Source organism: Solanum dulcamara, chromosome 12, assembly GCF_947179165.1.
Source record: "Solanum dulcamara chromosome 12, daSolDulc1.2, whole genome shotgun sequence".
NCBI classification, from domain to species: domain Eukaryota; kingdom Viridiplantae; phylum Streptophyta; class Magnoliopsida; order Solanales; family Solanaceae; genus Solanum; species Solanum dulcamara.
Genome location: NC_077248.1, coordinates 53,281,264 through 53,303,898, shown reverse-complemented (window position 1 = coordinate 53,303,898; position 22,635 = coordinate 53,281,264). Strand labels below are relative to the sequence as shown.

The following is a 22,635-nucleotide window of genomic DNA, read 5'->3' as shown; positions in this document are numbered from 1 at the left end:
GTCTTGATTATGAGTATGTATAAATCTGATTTCTATTTCTTTTATTTATCTGTTATATGGTTAATTTGTTTCCACTGTAAAGAAGTGATGGAGTTGTTTTTTTTCCTGTTATTCTTTGATTGTAGAATCTTCTTGCACATTTTTGTTGAATGTTGTTTTTGGTGAGTCAAAGGTAATTGCCTTGCATGGTGTTGGATCATTTGGTTCAAACGCATGGTTTTTCATTCCCTCTCTCTTTTGCTATATAGTTCTCCCAACTTTTGTTTTTTTTGTTTAGCTAGATGAGTAAATCTAATTAATATAAAAACATTTATGGGTCGAACAATGCAATAAGAATCTCTATCCTACATTACAAGTACTATTAATTTATCAGAAACACGCAAACTTAAAAAAATTATGATAGTAAATTTATAAGAAATAAAATAAAGAATGAATGAAATAAAGAATGAAAGTTAAAGAGAAAAGATTTGTAATATCAATTAAATTAACGTTAAAAATGATAAAACCTAATTTGTAAATTTAAGCTAAAATATAAATATACAAATTTATAAAAAATAAACTACTTAATTAATATAAAACGTTGGGAGTGGTCATGGGGGAGGTGAGCAACGGAATGGGGTGATGGGGGTGGGAAGAGGGGCATGGCCCACGACTTAAAGGTAAGTCGCATGCTGTCGTGCGACTTCCTTTAATGGTGGGCTTAACACCGTCCACTGACAAAAAGGAAGTCACACGCTACTGTGAGTTTTTGTTCTTTTGGTTTCTTACAAAAATTGAATGTCCGTTTGGAATTTTTGCAAAAAAGAGTTACCCTTTCGGCTCCGCACTCAACAATAAGATGTATGACAACCTCGTCAATTTCTCCATTACTTTGGATAATAGACCCGAGATACTTGAAACTTTGCTTCTTATGGATGACATGTCTATCCAAACGCACCTCCACATCATCCTTGAGTGTTACATCATCAAACTCGCACTTCAAGTTTTCTATCTTGGTCCTACTAAACCTGAACCCTTTAGACTTCAAGATTTGTCGCTAAACCTCAAGCTTAGCTTTAACTCCATCATGAGTCTCATCAATCAAAATCATGTCATCTGCAAATAACATACACCATAACACCTTACCTCTTACCTTGGATTCACTGAGTCAATTCATCCGTCACCAAGACAGATAAAAATGGGCTAAGAGTTGAACCCTAATACGACCTCAACACAACTAGGAAATACTCTGAGCCCGAGCCCCCCCCCCCCTCCTGCCCAACTAATTTTCCTCACATGAGTCTTGGCTCCATCATACATGTCATTAATCACCCTAGTACGCCATAGGAACGCCTTTAGCCTCCAAGCAACTCCATAGGACCTCCCTCAAAATTGTCATAAGACAATCTCTAAGACGATAAACACCATGTGAAGATCCCTCTTCCTCTCCCTTTATTGATCAACTAGACTGCTAACCAAATAAATGGCTTATGTAGTTGAATGGCCTGACATGAATCCAAACTGATTCTCGAAAATAAACATGCCCCTCCTTACTCTCTTCTCCATCACCCTCTCCCAAACCTTCATAGTGTGGCATAGCAGCTTGATACTCCTATAGTTGTTGCAACTCTAAATTTCACCCTTATTCTTATACAACGGAATTATCGTACTCCACCTCCATTCTTCTAGCATATTTTTTGCCTTAAAAATGATAATAAACAACATAATCATCCATTCCCCAACGACACTATCTGCAGTCTTCCAAAATCCCACCAGAAACTTATCTGACCTAGTCACTCTCCCCATGTGCATCCAACGAATAGCACCCTTAACCTTTTCAACCTGTATACACCTACAATACCCAAAACCGCAACGCCTCTCAAAGTGCTCCAAGTCTCCCGACACAATGACTTTGTCCTCTTCATTCAAGAGTTTATGTAAGTATGACACTAATCTCCATCTAATAAGTGTCTCCTCCACCCGTACATTGTCGTCCTAGTCCTTGATGCACTTTACTTGGTGCAGCTCTTGGGCCGTCCTATCTCGCCTTGGCTAGACTTTACAGCTTCTTGTCTCTGCCTTTGTCCTCTAGCTCTACATATAAGTGTTCAAAAGATAGCTTTTTACCACCCTAACGGCTAAGTTTGCCTCCTTTCTCACCATCTTATGCATTTCCCTATTCGGTTGCTCCTCATCCCTACTCTTCACCAACTTCACATACGCCACCTTCTTTCTTTCACTTTCCCTTGGACTTCCCCATTCCACCACTAATCCCGTCAATGCCCACCAAAGTTACATCTCGAGACTCCCAACACCTCTCTAGCTGCTCCCCTAATGCAACTAATAGTCTTATCCCGCATACTATTCACATCTTCACTCCTTCCCCACGCCCCAATCGCCAACAACTTCTCCCCATCTCCTGGGTATTAGCCATAGTCAAACTACACCATTCGATCCTTGGCCTTTTATGAACGACCCTTATCTTCCTCATACTCTTGATCTCCAAATCCATCACCAGGAGCTTATGTTGAGTTGTGAGATTCTCACTCGAGATATCTTTGCAATCTTTATAAATACCTCTATCATCCTTCCTAGTAAGCGAGTAATATATCTAAATTTTAGCCACCGAACTACAGAACGTTACCAAATGCTCCTCCTCCTTTGGGAAACTCGAATTGGCTAATCACCATCCCAAAAAAAATTGAGAAATCCAAAAATATGACTCCTCCCTCGTTCCTTTCCTGAATCAAAACCTCCATGCACATCGCCATAACCCATCGGGATTGACCTGATGTGTCCATTGAAATCTCTTTCTAAAAATAGCTTCTCCATGTTTGGTATACCTCTCACCACCTTGTCCAAATCCTCCCAAAAGTGTTTCTTGTCCTCATCGTCTAAGCCCTCTTGTGTTGTGTACGAACTAATAATGTTCAAAGTGAACTCTCCAACAACCAACTTAACCCCTATCATCTTATTGTTGACCCTCCTAACCTCTACCATTTGCTCCCTCAGCTCCCTATCTACTAGAATGTCTACTCCATCTCTATTCCTCGCACCTCCTGAGTAGCACAACTGGTACCCGTCCACATCTCAATCCTTAGTTCCTACCCATTTGATTTTCTGGCCACACGCTATATTAATCTTCCTCTTCTTGAGAATATTCACTAGTTTTATGGACCTCCCCGTTAACATTCCTATGTTTCAGGATCCTACTCTTAGCCTTAAAACTCCCTTAACCCACTTACCACTCCATACCCACACCTCTGATCCCACCTGAGAACATGACCATCTATCGCTAGAGCCACTAAAGCAAATAAAAACTAGACAAAGGTTTACACTAAAACAAGCAAAGAGTCTAAAATACAAGTACAACTAAAGACGAGAATCAATAAGGCATACAATCCAATGAAACAACAAAAACACAAACAACAAACGAAATAACGAAAATGAACAACAAACAATAAAGAAATTCAAAACAAACCACCCAACAAGAACAATAGAACAGAGATTGACTAAAATATATGCTAGGAGGAACAGCGATACACGAACAGCAAATGAAACAAGAAAATGAACAACAAACAGCAAACAGTAAGGGGACTCATAAAAGCAAAATAAAGAAATGGAACAGAGATTGACCAAATTTTAGCTAGGAGAGACAACGAAACATGAATAGCAAACGAATAAAGAAAAAAAACAGTCAAGAAATGTGAAACAAATAGCTAAACAAGAGGGAACAAGTGCAACTGGTGGTTGTCGGTGAGAATGAATGGCGGTGGGCAGTCTTTCGGGCAGACAGGGCTTTGCCAGTGAGAGAACGAGGAAGCACGATAACGCAACAGAACCAAGAAAAAAGAAAGTCGTTAGAGAGTAGATCGCCTCAGAGCAAGCTCTGACGATAGCAACAGATCTGAGGCTCTAGAATAGAGGTGATGGTCGGTGAGAATTGCTGGTGTGCGACCAGCAATGGTGGTCAGTTAGAATCGATGGTGCGTGTGTAGTGGATGCGAAAAATTGTAGTGAAAACCCTAGCAAATTGGGGAGGAGAAAAATGACGAGCAGTGATCGAGGATGAGTAGCCGACAGTTGCAAATGGAGGCACACAGTGACCTACGATGAGTCGCAGTGATCGCAGATGGGTCGCAGTGGTGGATCCATTGGCAACTTTCCATGTGCAGTAAATACATCGACATACTTCATTGCGATTTGGGTTCTCATAATCTCCGATGAACTTGCCAACCATACATCTATTCAGAAGATCTGAGCTCGAAGGATATGGATCTCCCTCAACTCTAATGTAATTCCCTGTTATAGGCTTCACCTGCGTCCTTTCAAACCATTTACTCCTTGCTAATGCGTCAACACTCAACATAAGTGCCTTCAGCCTTTGCATCATGTTTTTCACTTGTAATAGCTATTATCTTGTTGATGGGTCCTCCTATTTTCGCTGCTGCGTCACTCCATCCAGCATTAAATGATGTCTCTCGTAAAATAATAACGGCCATCATGTGTCCTTGAACGCCATCAGACTAATAAATCAACCATAGTTATTGAACTTCAGAGAGCAGAAGAAATTCGTTAAGTGGTCCTTATTTCTCCACCTCTTAAAAATGTTACCTTGATTTTCTGACACTTTACGCATTGACATATCCGTAAGAGAATCTTCCTGCTAATCATCATCCTTCTCATCAGGTTCTTACTAGGTTCTACCTATTCAAACCACTGTTCGGATTTGGTGTGACGTTCGGTTATATCTACTTAACCCCCAGAATAAGATAAATTGTGTTAACTATTTTGATGCCTTCAGCCAAAGCTTTCCAGCAATCACTAAGCAGTGATTGATGAAAATCACCGCAGTGAAAGCTTTGCCGGAAAACCACCAAGTGAAGTCAAAAAACATCAGTCAGAAATGTACCTCGAAGCAAGTGCATGAGAACATTTTTTTTAAGAGGGAGAAAACTCCAAGCCCTTGTGAGGTATATAATTAGTGAGATGTTCTTGAATACATGTAATTTTTAAACAACAGCACTCAACAGGTACATAAACCAACTGTGAACTTGTCAAATCTCTTAGATGTGTCATTCAATATCAAATGACATAGAGAATGATCTAGAGGGGCAATTTGAATCTCCCGGAGGATCATAGATGGCCAAATTATCACCAGTAAGAAGCAATAATTATCTCAACTGCGAAATGAATTCCCAAATTCTGTATTAAGTTCTGACACTTGCATTTCGTGACACTTAGGAAACTCATGCAGGTTTAAGTTAAGCTCTCTGCTCATTCCTTTATAATCATAGCATAAAGGGGAACAGAAAGGTACCTCATGAAGACCAATCTCATTCTTTACCGTCACATTTAAGGATCCATCAGGTCCCATCTTCCTATATCTCACCAGCTCAAAGTTGTCAGCATTACAATCATCTGTTGCAAAGATGACAGGAGATGCTTGCAGTAAGTCACATTTGGACATGACATCAAGCCAAATATGGCTGCTGAATCTCTCTCTGATTTCCTTATAGATCACAAACTTCATAAACCATACTCAGCAATCACCATTTTCTATACTATGAGAAAAGATAGAGAAGACTAAAAATTGGTTGTAGCAAAAACCAGTATCACAAAGTGTATTGACATTCTCCTAAACTTTCCAGATTACTGATGAACATTTACAACTCTTGCATGCTTGGGGAGGGACAGCCAATCCCCAAATCAAACAGAAGAAACAAGAAAACACTTTCTTGTATAGCAGACAGAAGCTCTTATGTAGGAACAGCCAATCCCCAAGTAAGATAGAAGAAACAAGAAAACAGTTTTATAATCAATAAAACAGTTTGAAAGTGACGGTAGGTATTCACAGGAATCTCTTAATCTCTTAAATAGCACAGCTACTGCCTACTATTATACTTTACTAGCTCCTGATATAAAACATGTACACTTTACTAGCTCCAGATAGATATAATATGTACACTTTACTAGCTCGTGACATTCTCATATGATCCATCTTCTCATTATTTGGAGAGAATAGCTTTCCTAAATCACTAATATGCAAGTTCTAGTACGTCAACGTTTTGTCCATATACACTACTAGTTCATGACCGTTCTCACTTTATCCATCTTCTCATTATTTGGAGAATCAAATCAAATAGTTTATCAAAATCATGAATATGCAAGTTCTAACACGTGCACAATTATACTTCAGATATATAATAGATCCCACCTCCAGGTTAAACCATTCCGGTATAAAACAATAAAGAATCCATCTCTCCACTAGTGGACGCGAAGATCAAAGTTCCAGGAAAAACCGAAACATAGAAATCATTGAGATACCTGATCAGAAGGTGACATCCCACATTCTCCAGATAAATCAGGAACATAAAGTACTGCAGTTGGCAAATGAGTGAGAACAGCAAGTGTTAACTTTTCCAAGTTATTCCTGTCCTCTGCAGGTTCAATCAAAATAAGGAAAAATTGTTAAAAACAAATACAAAACGATAAGAGATGTAATCCATGACAACAGAACACAAAAGTCCAGATTATAAGAAGAAATTTAGAGAAATATGAGTAATCTTATCACTGTTTGCTAAGCAGCTAGCAAAAAGAAGACTATAGTTTCATTATTTTTCTTTTATGTCAAAACGTGGGAATTTATATTTACACCCATTCCAGACAACTTTCCATCATTAGATTCATTCTAATGAAGAAATTGAGCAATACCTTCTAATCTCAAACACGCCAATTTTATTTAGTTTTTGAAGAACTAGCCTGTTACTTGGACAAGCAAAATTGCAGCTGTAAGTATAATAATTTTTCGTCTAAGTAGTACACTTAACCAAAAGATTTTTGCACGCAAGGAAGGTTAAATTTTTGTCAATAGTATACCAAGTTCTAGTCCAACTAACTCACTTCCCCATAAACACATGTTATTATACACAAATAAACCAAGAGAATCTGTACATCTCGTATCCTACAACAATCTATTCCACTAACAAAAGTGACGATGTGTCATCAGCTTCTTTATATTATGTATGAGAAAGTAAATGCATTCAGAGAAAAATTATCCACGTTATTCAAATGGTAATCAAGAAGAAATTTTTACCATCAGATCTCCTTAAGATACCAGGGGTACCAGTAAACTGAAGATAAAAATGCTTAATCAGTAAAATAGCAGAAGAAAAAAAGATGTAAGAAACATTTGAGATAAAATTTTCACTTTGAAATAAAGACTAACCTGAAAATTCTGGTAGCTCAAATTAATATGACCCATCAGAATTCCTCTAGTTGTGAAGGGATAGTTGCAGATCTGATAATATTCAGTGACATTACTGGGAACTCAATCGAGGAAAAAAAAGTATGTGACGAAAAGATGCAATCAACTGGAGAAAGTACATCGAAAACTTTCTATTGGCAGGGGCATGCAAGAAAGTATGTATAGTTAGGATTTAGTTCTAGTCAAAACATCAAACCAAATTCCTTTTACTCCTTCGTAAAGCTGTAGACAAGTCTCAAAATTCACCTGTCTGCCAATGCATCCATGCCTATGATATTGCCAAACTAGTATAAGAAACATCTTTATCATAAGCCAGATAAAATAACTGACAAAATAGTGATTAGATAAAGAGGAAACTAAATTGGTTGGTAGTAATTGTTAGTTTATGATCATATCTGGTCATTTCATAAGCTTCCATTTCATTGTTTATCTTCCACCTCACTTTTTCCTAACTATTACTTTTACAGATACTAACATTTGAGACTTGAGTTAGCAAAACTAAGGGTCAGATTTTAGAAAAGCATTTGAAGGCAAGCCAAGTTTCAGAATAAGAAGTTTCTTCGCACCTAAGTTAAAACCACGGTTTTAAAAACTAGCACTAGTTTTTTCTCAATGGATGGCAATTCTGGAAAATTTGCCTTCCACAAGAGCATACATATTATTATGTGTAACTATGTAAAGAATGATGAATGAAATCCCTTATCCCAGATAAAAATTAACAAGTAAAAATGGAATGAAAGCTAACCAACTTAGTACATACCTCAGGCTTCCCTGTCGAAAGTACGCTAACCAAAGATGATTTTCCGACATTGAGAGCACAAACAAGACATAGAGTTGGTGTTTCAAGATCGACAACTGGCATTGCCCGTAATGTCTGCCACCAGTAAAATTTGTCAGAGACTGACAGAAACCCCTAAAACTTTCTTTAATTACGAAAGCAAAAATCATTGTTTAATAATCATCTATTAGGAAGTCCAACTAAAACCACACAATCAGGAATCTAGCTATCGTGACATGTAATGTTACTTTATTTTGTTGTAAAACCATAGACACAGATTTTTGATGTAATTAGTGTTGTGAAAGGAGCGTGCTTAAGTTGAAGCGAGACTCAAAACATGTTGAGCGCTTTGCTTCGCTTAATGTGTGCTTTAGTGTCGTCACCAAGTCTCTAAGACAAACTTTCCCAAAGAGGCGACACTAAACAATTGATATTTCAATTTATCCTTTACAAAAATTCAATTTCTTTGTCCATATATTTTTTGTTCATGCTTATAATTATTATTCTTGGACTAAACATATATATATTTGTATGTTTTCTCCAGTTGCACCTTTTTTCATTAAAATCCACACTTTATTCGCGCTTAAAGCCCCAACAGACCTTAATTGCATCATGTCCCTTTTTCTGGGACATCCTTCTGATGTGTAAATTGAAGGTATGCAATGATAATTGTTTGAAACTTCATTCCAGTTTTCAGTATACTAATGTCAGCATAGATCTAACCACGTGTTTTTCTACTTTTAGTTCATCTACAAGACTCATACTGTCTAGGTTGGCTGTCCCTAACTGGCCTTACCTTGGCAATGTTCAATAGTTCATCAACGGGCTTTTCCATCACGATCAAATATTTCCTCAACTCTTTTCAATCCCTACAAAGATGCTCTCTCACTGATCAACTTATGGATTATATCAGATAAATATAGAATTCAGTAAAAATGAAACTATCAGACTACCTCATTCAGTCGCTCCTCTGCTTCTCGTTTAGATAATAACTGGCAGAAATTGCATCAATTAATTGATTCGCATCTTAAATAGATATATGAATTATAAAGGTAGAAAGTAACCACTTATTAAATATTCATCAAATCAATAATGAGAAAATAGAACATATTAACATCTGTAACAAACATGAGTTGTCAGCATGCCATATTCTCAAGATCGTGTATGGTCTGGTCTCATTTTCATTTTTATTTGTTGCTTTCTTTTTTAGTGCTTGATGGATGCAAAGTCCATTCTGCATTGATTGAAAATTTGTGTTGCTCTCAAGTATACCATTTCATATCTATAGGACTCTGTTGTCTGTACAAAATACGAATCAACTCTTTCACTGAATTCACTATTTAATCTTGAATTATCTTCTTATCTTGGTTGATGTAATATATAGATACAAAAAAAGGATTTGGAATTTATTGCATTGAAATCCAAAGATTTCTCTACTCCAAATTTGTATTGGTTGTAAACACAGCCCAAGGGATCCAGATGCACTGTTGAGACCTTTGTATCCGTTAAATGTATTCGAAAGAAAAGATTGTGACCATGTCCATTAGTTACATAAAACTGGTAATGGAAATGTGGTGTTAATTGTTATGACGGTAGTGAAGAGAATGGAGGATACGCTTGCAGCAAGGAACGGCTAACTTGACGGGGGCACCTTTTTCCCTATAAGAAGACTCATTCAATTGTATGTTCCGTTGAGAGTAATGGTTTCTGCTAATCAGTTTTTTCCTGGGGGGGGGGGGGGGAGGGGGGGTTTGCAATAAGGCTGCATCTAACTGAACACTGCTGACTGAAAGCAGGAGAGATTGTGGAACCCTAACCACCAATCGACGATGAGCATCAATTCAGAAAGGGTGGGAAAGCAATAGTGTTGTTATCCTCTATTGTCACTTCGCTTAAACTGGAAGTTTTGGATACAGAAAAACCTAATTTTATTCATGGAATTGTAGAGTACTTATGAGAGGATAAGTACGATCAAAATAGGCTAACCAATCTCTAATATTTAGGAGATCCATGAATCAAGGGATTTCATCTAAACTAATTTTTCCTAGAATAACTCCTAACAACTTTTCCTAAAAATATCTGTTATCTCATATCTACAGGAGTAGATTAAAATCAAATCTGTCGGCTCATTCGCGGAGGAATTATGATCAAATCTACCTTTCACATCCGTAAACCTCAACTCCATTGCTCATTCTTTCTAAAGAACAACCCAAGATAATTCTTTAGATGCCTTAGGATTCGATACAACTTCTTCATGTACTTCTCGTGGAGAATGCATGAATTGACTTACTAGGCATATCGCAAAGGCTATATCAGGTCTAGTATGAGACAAGTAAATCAACGCCTACCAATCTCTGATATTGGCCCCTATCAATCAACTTTCCTTCCATTCCAAAATTTAGATTTGGGTCAATTGGAGTTTCAGCTGGTCTACAACCGCTCACTCCTGTTACTTTTAACAGATCAAGAACATACTTCCGTTGTGACACTTTCCTTTCCTTGATCGTGCAATCCTCATGCCAAGAAAATACCTCAGCACGCGCTAAGTCTTTTATCTCAAATTCTGAGGTAAGACATTCTTATAGGTTTTTTATTTCAACCACGTTATTTCCTGTGAGGATGATATAGATGACATATACCATAAGAACTGTTGTTTTCCCTTCTAGTGAATGTTGAGTAAACATTGTGTGATATGCTTGTCCTTGCACATACCCCTGCTTCTTCATGAATCGAGTAAACCTTTTTTACCAATCCCTTGGAGACTATTTTATACTATAACGAAATCTTTTGAGTCTACATATCTTTGACTTGTACTTCTCTTCAGAACCTTGTGGAGGATCCATATAGACTTTTTCCTCTAGTTTCCCATTCAAGAAAGCATTCTTTACATCCAATTGTTGAAGAGATCAATCAAGATTTACCGATATTTTCAAGAGAAATCTAATTGAATTTATATTAGCTACTCGAGCAAACATCTCGAGATAGACAATGTCATATATCTGCATATGCCCTGTAGCTATTAGGGGAGCCTTATACCTCTCCAAGGATCCGACTTATAAATCCCTTGACTTGTACTTCTCTTCAAAACCTTGTGGAGGATCCATATAGACTTCTTCCTCTAGTTTCCCATTCAAGAAAGCATTCTGTACATCCAATTGTTTAAGAGATCAATAAAGATTTACCGATATTTTCAAGAGAAATCTAATTGAATTTATATTAGCTACTCGAGCAAATGTCTCTAGATAGACAATGTCATATATCTGCATAAATCCCTTAGCTATTAGGGGAGCCTTATACCTCTCCAAGGATCCGACTTATAAATCCCTTGACTTATACTTCTCTTCAAAACCTTGTGGAGGATCCATATAGACTTCTTCCTCTAGTTTCCCATTCAAGAAAGCATTCTTTACATCCAATTGTTGAAGAGATCAATCAAGATTTACTGATATTTTCAAGAGAAATCTAATTGAATTTATATTAGCTACTCGAGCAAACGTCTCGAGATAGACAATGTCATATATCTGCATATGCCCTGTAGCTATTAGGGGAGCCTTATACCTCTCCAAGGATCCGACTTATAAATCCCTTGACTTGTACTTCTCTTCAAAACCTTGTGGAGGATCCATATAGACTTCTTCCTCTAGTTTCCCATTCAAGAAAGCACTCTTTACATCCAATTGTTTAAGAGATCAATAAAGATTTACCGATATTTTCAAGAGAAATCTAATTGAATTATATTAGCTAGTCGAGCAAACGTCTCGAGATAGACAATGTCATATATCTGCATAAATCCCTTAGCTATTAGGGAAGCCTTATACCTCTCCAAGGATCCGACTTATATGAATTTGGTGGTGAACACCCGTTTGCAGCCCACTGGTTTTTTCCCTTTTGTATATCCACCAACTTCCATGTCCCATTTTTTCAAGAGCATTTCCTCCAAAAATAGCCTCTTTTCACTCAGAAACTCATAGAGCATCCTGCACATTTTTTGGAATTTCCGCACTAGAAAGTTGTAAAGTAAAGGCTGAATAACTAAGATATAACTTGTTATAGAACACAAACATAAAAATAGGCTATTTAGGAGCATTTCTAACAACATTTTGTAATAGTATGACCAGATCTGAGAAGGAATAAGAATTAGTAAGAATTAGACTTTGTTGGAAGATTACGTTCCAGTAAGTTCTTGCAAACTGATTTTTGACAGTGTAGAGAATCTTCAGTCTTTTTGCTTTCAATTCAGTTTCGAATACACCTTTATATCTTTTGTTTGATCTCCGTTCCCATTTTTAATTTTGTCATTTAAAGGCTCAATACGATCGATATCTCAATGATTTACGACAATGCTAGAGAATCTAGAGGAATTTATTTTCTTGACAAGGGGAACAACTCATTACAATTACATTCTATTTGTTTGATCTCTACAACTGTTTTGAATAAAGTCATGCTTTGGTACTATAGGCTTGGACATCCTAATTTTTATCATTTAAGTCACTTAGGTCCCTGTCATCTCTCGAATCACAGTCCCTTTCATCTATTGGATCACACTAATTTATATTTTATCCGAGACCCCTCACATCAGTATTAGTTGTAAAATCTAGCTACTTATTCGTGAGATGTTTGGTAAACTCAATATCCCAAAAAGATGAATTTTCACAGACATAATACTCCCCTGAATGAGTAGTAAACTTTTCTGAGTTGAGACTTATTGGAGTCCCGCATCATCTTTGGGAAGGGAACATGAACTTTTTATATGGGCTTGAACAATCCATCCCTCATAAGCTAGTTTTTGGGTTGAATTAAGCACAAAGTCTGTTTCTTTAATATGGTATCAAAGCTAGGACTTCCAATTCATTGTTTCTGATGTTGGGCCCCCATATTAAATTGTCCATGCACTAGATGTCCAGCCCTAGGCGAGGGGGTGTGAAGAGTCCCACATCGCCTCTTCTAAGGGATGGGTGGTCTCTCTAATATAGATTAAGCAATCCTCAGCTTGAGCAAGCTTTTGGGGTTGAGTTAGGCTCAAGATCCATTCCTTTAACATGGTATCATAGTCAGGCCCATCCCAATTCATTGTTTCCGCTATTGGATTCCATCTTATATTGTCCACACTTCAGATGTCCAGGCTTCGGCATGGAGGGGTTGAGTTAGTCCCAAGGTCCATTTCTTTATTAGACTCAAAGAAAGTTAGATCCATTGTGAAAATTATCCTCCTAGCATGTGGATTATAATACTTACACTCTTAGAACCCAATTGACTTGGACCATATCCTACAAAAACATACTTCTAGCTTGCGGTTCAAGTTTACTACGATTATGAGGATAAACATGAACAAATGTCGTACACTCAAAACCCTTTAAGGATTGATCCGTAGTTAACCTAGAACTATGAATATTGTAGTTAACCTAGACTAGGAAACGTCTTTCAGAAAACATTGAAAGGTGCTCTAAACTTCAGAATTTGAGATGGCATCCTATCAAAATAAGGTAAATACCAGTCAAGAGAACCTCTCTGAAACGGTAAAACTTGATTAGCAAACATTATATCCCTAGTTACCTCTAAAAGATGTCTATTATTCCTTGTTGTGTTATCATTTTGTCGAGGTGTATCCAGACAAGAGCTTTGGTGTACTACCCCATTTTTTCTAAAAACCATCCTAATTACAACATACCCAGTGTGATCCCTTACCTCATACTGTCACACAGATAGAGAGGTTGTTTCCGATAGACCCTCAGCTTAAATAAAGCCTGCCAAGCAGTTTGAAAAGGAAATACAGACATGGGAGCAATAACAACAATAAAATAATGTGAAATGGAGAGTAATACACCACAAGGAGAAAGAATAGTAATGACAATAAAATACTTGCAATATCAGAGGACGGAAAAACTCATATTGAAGATTAAGAAACTACGAGAATAGTGTTGATATTACTGCTAAAGGAAGGTCCAAGTGTGACCACCAAGCCTTCTACCCGATCCACGATTCCTAATTGTTCATAAAAAATTCACAACCATTGTCACTTTGGAATATCTAGACTTTCTCATTAAACTATGTTTCTACCATGACATAGAAAGTTCCAAACACATTTTTAACCTCAAATTTGTCCTTAAACAAATAAACCCAACTCCATCTAGTAACATTGTCAATGGAAGTTACAAACCACCGCTTTCCAAACATGGTTGAAATCTTGGACGATCCCCAAACATCACTATGAATCACCATCAAAGGTTTTGAAGCCTCATACTTTTGAGAGGGAAAAAAGATCGGTGATGCTTAGCCATTTCATAGAATTCACATTGGAACAAGGACGGATTTTTTATTTCTAAATAGTTGAGATAAGAAATGTCCTAAATACTAATAAAATATGGGATGTCCAAGCCTATAGTGCCAAAACATGACTTCACTCAAAAAAGAAGTAAAGTTCAAACAAATAGTTTAGTTGTAGTGAGTTCTTCCCATTTTCAAGAAAACAAACCCTCCAGATTCTCTAGCATTGTTGATCGTCTTCCCTAAGACCTTGTCTTGAAATTCACACAACAACAACATACCGAGCGTATTCCCACACGTGGGGTATGGGGAGGATGGTAGAGTATACGCAGACCTTACCCCTACCTAGTGGAGATAGAGAGGTTGTTTTTGAAATACCCTCAACTCAAGTAACAGATAACAAGGCAGCTTGAAAAAGACCAAACAGAGGTAAATCAAGGCTGAACAAATAATAGAGAAAGTGCAACATACCATACAAAGAAAAATCATGTGATAAAGGAAGCACAAGAAACAACAGGTAGTAGCAGTTTTCGAAGAACAAGAAATTAGGAAAATAATACTAACACTATCTACCAACCTACTAAGCCTACCCCGGAGGAGCGCGAGACAACGCTTAACTACCTTCTACACAGATTCGCAACATCCACATCTTCCTATCTAAGGTCATGTCCTTGATAAGCTGAAGATGCGCATGACCTAGCTTATCAGCTCTACCCAATCCTTTTTCTGGCCTACCGTTACCCTTCTTTACACCCACCCCTACCTGCCAACCTCTGACATCTTCTCATTGGAGCATCTGCGCATCTCTTCTTCACATGTCTAAACAATTTCAGTCTCACCCCCCTCATCTTGTTCACCACAGAGGCCACTCTTACTTTGCCCAGCATCTCCATTCCTGATCTTATCTCTCCAAGTATCTCCATACATCCATCTCAGCAACCTCATTTTTTCAACTCCAATCTTCTGGACATGAGGGTTCTTAATTTTGTTCCACTTTCTAAATAGAAAGGAAGAGGTCAATCACCAAGTGGAGGAGTATATGAAAGAGAGTACCAACAACCATTCCACTTAAGCGAAACTTCTAACTGAAGTTGCTCCGCCATCCATGGTCAACACCCGCCGCATACAACAGAGTCGGCCTAACTACTACTTTTTAGAACTTATCTTCAAGTTTTACTGGTATATTCTTATCAGACAAGACGCTAGAGATGAGTCTCCATTTCATCTACCCCACACCACTACGACGTGCAAAATCATCATCAATCTCCCCATCTCCTTGGATTAAAGACCTTGGATACTTAAAACTTTCTATTTTGCGGATGATCTGTGTATCAAGCTTCACTTCTACACCAACGTCATTCGTTACATTGTTGAACTTGCACACCATGTACTCAGTTTTGGTCTTGCTCAACCTGAATCCTTTAGCCTCAAAGGTCTGCCTTCAAACTTCCAACCTAATATTAACTCTATCTCAAGTCTCATCAATCAGTACTATGTCATCCGCAAATAACATACACCAAGACACCTCACCTTGAATATGTCGTGTTAATTCATCCAGCACCAAAGCAAACAGAAACAGACTAAAAGCCAATCCCTGGTGCAACCCCATCATGACAAGGAAGTGTTCTGAGTCTCCTCCCACTATCCTTTCTCGAGTCTTGACTTCATTGTACATGTCTTTGATCTCCATGCTGTATGCTACGGATACACTCTAGCATTCAAGCATCTCTATAGAATTTCACTTGGGACTTTTCAGACTTTTCTTAGGTCGATGAACACCATACGTAAGTCCCTCTTTCTCTTCCTATTTCACAAAAATCAAAGTAAAAAATAGCACAGCAATTAAGAGAACGTGTTAATTTATTAATAGAAATCAAACTGCATGAGAGTTTTGAAACTTGAAGAATATCATAAAGTTTGAGAGATGATGATGGTTAAACAGTTCCTTTTCTAGTGATTGCAGAGAAAAAACAATCAGCTATCTTGATATTTTTATTCCCTCCACAAGATACACAAAGGTGCAAGTAGAGAAATATGGGAACTTTCTGTCGTGTAATCATTGACTCCTAAATCTATGACCCGGGATTCTATTTGGTTGACGTCAACGCTAAGAAAGTAGACGGTACACTACCTATTTCAACAAAAGAACAAGAGGAATTAGAACGATGTGATACATTAGGTAGAAATTATGGAGATTGAAGGAGTTTGTGCAGAATTTCCAATTGTGTTCCCTTGTGAATGGAGGCATTTCTTGAGAAGGTTGTTGCCTCTGATCAAAATAAATAGATTGAAGGGCCTGACTATGTTGAGATTAAAGCCACAATTACCAACTCCTTTCTCTTTCCGGTTTGGTAATTTCACATAGATCTTCCATCATGTTTTACAAGTATGTCGGTGTTGTTTGCTATGATTGCACCATGACTTTTTCTTCTTTTTTTTGTCATCTTTATATTTCACTATACAAACTAAAAGCTATAGCCAGTTTTAGTTCAAGGTTTAAACCATGTTTTAACATAACTTTCGTCCTAATTTCCTCTTTCCTAACTTTATAAAAGGTTTCATGAAGTGAAGACAAAGTGTTTTTTCTTAGGATTCGTGACCTAACCTCATCAAACTCCCCATTTAATCCTACTAAAAACAGGTAAACTCTCTCATTTTCTTCCCATTTTTTTTTTTGCTTTCACACTATCCATAGGACCCATTCATCATTGTAACACTAGTCTAACTCCTACCATAGAGACACCAGTTCATCATAATAAGCAGTAACTTCCCTCTCACCCTACTTAGCTGGCCGTATTTTAATTTTTTAACTCAAAAATTTCCGAGGCATTTTCTACATCAGAGTATGTCTCCCTAACAGTTTCACATCACATCCTTAGTAGTGGGTAAAAAATAGATAAGGTTTACCTATATGACTAGTTCCCTGGAACTTATTAGCCAGGCAATCACGAGTGATTTCTCTGATCTCATGGTGTTCATCTCTAGGTCTCTGACTTGAAGCTTTCTTGTCTCTCCAATTAAATGTCCCAAATTTCCACGGCAATCGATTGCAAGCTTTACAGACTATGCCCATCATTCCGGATAGTTCTTCCCGTTTAATCGATCAGAAGTTAGCTGGAAGGGCATGTGACAGGCATCAACTCCTTGTGTCATCAGATTTTATCGAAGCTTCAAGAGAAGAACTTTTGTCTTCTGTTGATGTTCCAGAATGATGCTCTCCATGAAAGGCTGTTTTAACCATTCAGTATTAGGGGGGAAATCTCACTCTGATACCATGAAAGTTTTAGATACAGAACAGCGTTACTTTATTCATAGAATTATATGGTTTTTATAAGAGAACAAGTATGACCAAAATAGACTAACCAGCCCTAAATTCTTAGGAGATCCTTGAATCAAGGGATTTCATCTAAAGGATTTTTCCTAGAACAACTCCTAACAGCTTTTCCTGAATATGCTATCCCATATTTAGTGGAGCAGATTACAATCAAGTCAGTCAGCTCATTTCTGGAGCAGATTATGATCAAATCTTCTAGCTCATTCAACAAAAACTTAATACAGGTCTTTCCTCTTATTACCTTCCTTGAAAATAAGCAATCAGGAGAGGATGGAGCTTCAGAATTCTCTCTGGGCAATTCCTGTTCATCTATTCTTGCATACTTGACATAGCCTTCATTTTTTTATCATTAGTCCAAACCAATATAAGACCTAGTCAAGTTGAAATTAAGAAATTGTGCTGCTATTGCTCATGCAATAGATGTTACCATAAATGAGATAACAAATTGAAAATACTTCCAACATCCTTGACTAGTTTGCCTAATTCCTCTCCTCAATATTCCACCACAATTGAAACAGTAGAGGTCTATTTTATTTGTTGCATCTGTCTGATTTAAAAATGTTGGCTAAAGTGGACAGAGGTTGAATAAGGCCACTGCAGGGTACAGATGTGAATGGGTCAGACTGAAAGAAAAGAAGCCAGCCACATGCATAAATTAAGGAGATTAGACAGAAATCTGACCTGCCTAGGAATAGATACTTCTGTTTAATTTAGAAAGGGTGGCAGGATGGGAACCTAATCTTTTATGCAAGTCAAAGTATACCGATAGCTCCTATGGATGATTTCTAATAACATAGAATACTTATCAGGGCAAAAAGAAGAATGTCACCCAGAAGGCTATTTTACCTAAGAATGTTTCAAAATAAAAAACCAGAGAACGGGGAGAGGTGAGAAGGATAGCAGCATACTGTTAGAAAGTAGGTTACTATTTTATGCAACTAGTTTTCCAACCTTAGCACATAATGATGCATGTTCCTTTCCAACTGATACCACTTTTTTCCTTGAAGCTTCTAGCTTTCCCAATACCTGCAGTAGTAACTTAGATGGAAGACGTGACGGGGACAAACCAAAAATATTGAAATAAATACCTAGGGTAGAGAAGAAAAAGGGAAAAACAGATACGCATGTTCTTGTTTTTTGTCTTTTTTGAGAAGGAAAACAGAAGATAGCTCTATTGATAGGAAATAATATCATACAAGAACGGAGAAAAAATTGATGTACCACTAAATGTTGACAACTCAATTCACCAAAAAAAACCACTAAGTTACATACATTAGTTTGTCTTCTTCAATCATTAACTCAAAACTAGCATGGTGCCAGCATTATGTCCCATATGCTGAACAAAATGTAATAAAGATAAAGAACTTCAGATAAATTTAGAGTTACAACAGTTGAACCTTTTATTAACACACGCAAGAAATGAAGACCATAAACCTCCTGAGAGAGGTTGAGGATATCCAAAATGCTAATTTCGATGAATATTGAAACATAAATCCAGCACCTTAAAATCAGTCCATCCAACTAAAGGGCCCAACAGAATCATTTCATGTCAAACAGACGTGCGAAATGAGCTTTACTTAGATTAGATAAAAACTACTGTCCATAAAACACTATCAAGATATATGCTCCTAGAATTGATCCTTTTTTTCTTCTTTACTATCTTTTAATTTTTCAGGACAGAGAGACATTTAAAACTTCCAATTTAACTATACGTACTTCTCTGAAGAGTCAAAAAATCATTTTTCAAAGTTAAAAGCTATTTCCCTGTAGGAAAAGTTAGTGATGACCTCAATTTCCCTGAACAACCATCATTTGGAACAAGATACCAGTGATTGAAATCTACATCTTCATAGTTTCCGTCTCCAATTAACTCAATCAAAGATCGTTCATAAGGGCGCAAATATTTTTTGTTTGGGAAGTTCTCTTTGTATGTCCTCAAGGGCACAGCCAACTCCTGCATATATAAGATGAATGATAAATGTAAATTCTGTTTTGTATGAGAAAATCAAAAATTATAGATGTTTCCTCCAATGAGAAGCATTAGTCTGTTCAAGAATCTCACCTTCATTAATGCGTCAAGTTGTTTTGCGCCTTTATTTCTCTCACGTTTTGCAGCATTAGCAATGCCTGTTAAACATTTTAACTAAATGCAATAATTCCTTTCATTCGTGCATGCTTGAGTCAAGTACAATAATTGATACTACAATGATGAGGTGGTAAATAGATGCAGAGCGAGAGATTACCCTTTGTTGGGGAGACCTTCTTTGCTTTTCTCAGTGCTGAATGTAGAATATCTATAGACAGGCATTACCATGGGTAATATTTGAAATGCACCTACATTTTCTACCTTAAGTGTCAATTTTTCCTACAAGAAAATGAGAAGTCGCATTCAATTTTCATGTGAACAATAAAAGAATAATGCATGCATTCATAGAACAGGATAGAGGTAATTCACGGTAAGTATCCAACTATAAAAATTAATTATGATGGTAATAGAAATCCAAAAATGAGATTAAAGGAGTAGCTATACTTCGTTTTCTTTTTGGTTCTGTGGATTTGATACATAGCTTCCCTTAACAATTTCATAAGTAGTAGTCTGCATTTGCTTACAGAAACATGACATTGGATACATAACACGCACAGGAACCAAATACAGACCTGCACCCAGCAACAACGCATTTGTTATTGTAGAAATAGACAAACAAAAAAAAAAGTTCAATTACATTAAGAAACACAAAACAGTACCTTTAGAAAGCTTGGAACGTCCGAAAAACAGTGATGAGGACGGAACTTGCCATAGCTGGAGGAGACTTGAAGTTCCGCTCATCTCTATCTTCTTTCTAATTAACAGTCTACCTACTTCTAACCATTTAAGGATATATTTAAAGTAAATACTATACGACTTGCTAATTTAAGCAAAAAATATCAAATCAAAACCCGAAAAATCAGAGTCAGAGCAATTTAATTTTTCCATAAGAGTTTATAACTCAAAATCATGAATTCATATACACAATAATCAACTGAATTAACAGTATAAAACTGCACCTTCAAATAAAGTATTCTTCTCACTTGATTTTTTGCTTTTCTCCAATGAGACCAAAATCGTAGAGCGGAACTCGAACCACGACCTCTAATCTGATCGAAAAAACTCCAAAGTTTCAGATACCCATTTTCCGTATACAATTCCATGTCGATTTGAGTTGTTAGATTAAAAAAGAAAACTAATGAGAATGTTGTAATTGTGAGTGGTAGGTCTTCTATGGTGAAAATTTAGACGTGGCTTGTGTAATGCGGTGGAAAATATAAGGTAGCAATAAGCATAGATGGACTTTTCGAAGATTTCAGCGGCAGCCTAAGGGTGGAGATGTGCTGATAGGTATCGAAAAGGATTGATAATTTTTGCGCTTCGGTGATAGTAGGAGAATATGGCACAGTGGGCAACCTCCAAATTTAAACAGCATTCCAAAAATGCCGAGAAATAGGAACATGAAAGTGAAAAGCTTGTCTAGCGGTTCAACTCTCCACTCGTGCTCGGAAGAACTTTTTCGCATGGCTCAATGTTTATTCCAATGGAAAAAAAATATGTAAAATTAATAAATAGGGAAAAGGATCAAAAATATTTTTAAATTCATTTATTAGTTAAATTTATTCTTCATTATACTATCCGATTATTTATACTTTTGTCGTTATTAAATTTAACAAATATATCCTTTAATTGAAAAATTATTTCCAAATCAATCAAAATTATCTAATTTAAATTAAAATTGTCCATTTTCCTCTTTAACTCAAACCCAATCTACTAAAGTAAATAATATTTATATCAAATTAAATCTCAAAACCCATCTATTTCAATCCAAACTCTCTCTTCACTATATTCCCTTATATATGTAAGACTAAATGGTGATTGCCTTGCTAGCACAGGCCAATATTATATTATAAAAGCTTAATTTTATTCTTATATGAAATTGTAGAGAAGAAATATTAATGCATAATATTAAAAGATTATTTGGTAGAGCGTATTAGTGATGCTTGCATTAGTAATACTTGTATTAGTTATGCACTTATGCTTGCATTGATTATAGATAAAATATTTATTATGCATTGTTTGGTTTAACGTATTAAAAATAGCATGCATTACATAAAAATATTTATTTACGAAAATATCTTCAACAATTATGGTGGAAAAGATGTAAAGGATTTTGAGGGGTAATTAGGTCTTTAATCATGTTAATGCATGCATTAAATCCCTTTGCATTACTAATACCTAAAATTCCATGGTATTAATAATACACATCTTAATACACAATAGAGTGTATAACTAATACAGGCATTATTTATACATAACATGAAAAAGTGTATCAAACAAGATACTAGTAGTAATACACCTAATTAATACATGCATTAATTTTGCTAATACACTCTACCAAACAATCCCTCAGAGAGATCTAAGTTGGATAAGCCAATAATCCAAGGACCAAAACTACTAATTACCCTTCTTTCATATACGAAAGTATTATTTACATTCATACTAACTCTGCTACATATTGGTAGAAAACACATTCAATCATTCACTAACTCACTATATTCTGTCACCACACTTTTCTGGAGTTATTAGTGGTTTTCTCCGTCTTTGTCCAAACACATCTGTAAAATCATGAAGTACTAATAAATTGTTAATTCCGAATTTCCAAACAAACTATAGATATTGACAGGAGCAACAAATCAACTTTCAAAGAGATCATAAAAAACAACAAAGGACAGGGCAATAGGGCATTGATATCTCTAAGGTAGAACTAAAAAGGGGCCTATTTTTTTAGTAAAATCCACCTTAGGGGTGAAGGATTAGGTAAAAGGCCTCTACCTTTTCATTGATAAAGAAAGGAAGACCTAATAGTTGGTACATTTTTCTCATTGACGCCAGTAGATATTTTTTTCAATTTGTAGTCTTATTTATTGGGTTAACTACTAACATTTTACATTCAAGGATAAATTCTGAAAAGTTGTACTCATTTA

The 22,635-nt window shown here is 36.5% G+C and overlaps 1 pseudogene; it reads right to left on the bottom strand.

Annotated features, from left to right (window-relative positions):
* Positions 1 to 21,165, bottom strand: LOC129877752 (nucleolar GTP-binding protein 1-like; annotated as a pseudogene).
* Between the last annotated feature and the right edge of the window lie 1,470 nt (positions 21,166 to 22,635).